At 37.2% G+C, this 1,700-nt stretch overlaps 1 non-coding gene across 1 annotated transcript; it reads left to right on the top strand.

Moving 5' to 3' along the window:
• Window positions 1-961: 961 nt before the first annotated feature.
• Window positions 962-1,077, top strand: Trnal-caa. Its single transcript has 2 exons — window positions 962-999; window positions 1,032-1,077. It is a non-coding gene; the product is annotated as a tRNA-Leu (tRNA).
• The last annotated feature ends 623 nt before the right edge of the window (window positions 1,078-1,700 follow it).

Raw genomic sequence — 1,700 nt, 5'->3', positions numbered from 1 at the left:
AAAACACTGATAATAGTGATGATCTTTTAAGACTAATTTAGTTTCGCGACCAAAACGCATTTTAACTCTTTAGTTTTTACCCTCATAAGATATAATTCTACTCCTAAGGTGGTAATTACCCCCTGGTTGAGAAGCGCAGATCTAGTAACAGAAGACAAAACAAAAGACTCTAAAGAAGAACAAAGATAGAAATGTAAAAGTAAATGTATCTCCAGTGTTCACATATTCCTTTACATAAAGACAACTACAAAAGAATCTATGAACTGGAGATATTTACATTTATATCCCTGTTCATCTTCTCAAACAAAGACCTTCACATTACTTTACAAAGTAGTACAACGTTTCTGCCACTGTTGGCAACATTATTATTACATATGTTATGTTCACTTATTAGAATATAGGCGCCATCTCTGCTTACTTCAGTGTTTACAGAATGTATGTGATGTAATACACCGAAAAAGGACCCTGTGACCATTATAGGTATTTTTACATTTAGAATTATATTTTTGTTCACCCTTATAATCAAAGACCTCACCAAAACTAAATGCGCTAAAATAGTGATTTGTTCTTTCTATTACTAGACATTGTCACAGTTTATCGCAAAGTCGTTCAAACAACACATGCCACCAGCTGATGGAGGTTTAAATTTCTGAAATACAGAGTGGGGATAAAATAAACTGTCGCTGGTTACAGAGAACTTGTTGCTTCAATTCATTCTGCGTTACCATTAGAAGTTACAGCAATTCCATTGGGTGGACGCTATGTTCGGATGCCTCCTGTGAGTCGATATAGAGTTTCAGTCCATCTTGTCTTGTTCAGCTATTCACTAAAGCCTACACAGACTCCTCCTAATCACTTACAGTAAACAGCTGCTCTTAGGTCGTAATGGTCAAACTTCGTAACAGTTTCAAAGAGATAACGGATTTCTTCTTGATATCTGTTGCTGCAGCAGTTTCGCGATGTCAGGATGGCCGAGCGGTCTAAGGCGCCAGACTCAAGGATTACCTTGCCTGCTAGAGCAGGTCTGAGCATTCTGGTCCTCGTCTGAGGGCGTGGGTTCGAATCCCACTTCTGACAAAATTTTAAAAGCTGATGCTGATGAACCACACAACCGATTCAAAAATACTTTCTGATTTGATCCGTTATAAATGGTACTGAAAGCCTGAGACTGTGAAAACAGTAGGTTTGTTTATAAATAATTCTTCTCCTACCAGTCACGATTTTCTTTATTTTATTTTTCACACGATGCGTCTCCATTTGTGCTGTTTAGTGTGTGTGAGCCATAAGAAAACTATAAGTACAAATTCTTCTAAATTTGGCCACTCTAACACATCGACATCACCTAGAAATGGCATAACAAACACGATAAACTGCTCTTGCAAATGGAAACCATTTCCCGAAAAATAAAATAAAGTAAGTCGTGACTGGTAGCAGAAGAATTATTTATAAACAAACCAAAAGTACGTTGCATTCCTCACAACAGAGTAACCGAATTCAGAAGAAGCAAAATTATTCCATTCTGTTCTTCTTTTAATTTTAATGATTGTTTCTATGTCCATTAGATTAATGGAGCCTGAACACTTCCAGTGATTCACATAGGAGGTGTAGATATTTTCTGGAATCTTCGCAGTCACTTGCGGAAGGGATACAAGGAAGAATTCAGACAAATTTAGGACGTGTCGGGGATATATGAAGCGCAG

This window comes from Schistocerca americana, chromosome 6 (genome assembly GCF_021461395.2).
Source record: "Schistocerca americana isolate TAMUIC-IGC-003095 chromosome 6, iqSchAmer2.1, whole genome shotgun sequence".
NCBI classification, from domain to species: Eukaryota; Metazoa; Arthropoda; class Insecta; order Orthoptera; family Acrididae; genus Schistocerca; species Schistocerca americana.
The sequence above is the reverse complement of the archived record's forward strand: the minus strand, read 5'-3'. Positions and strand labels throughout refer to the sequence as shown.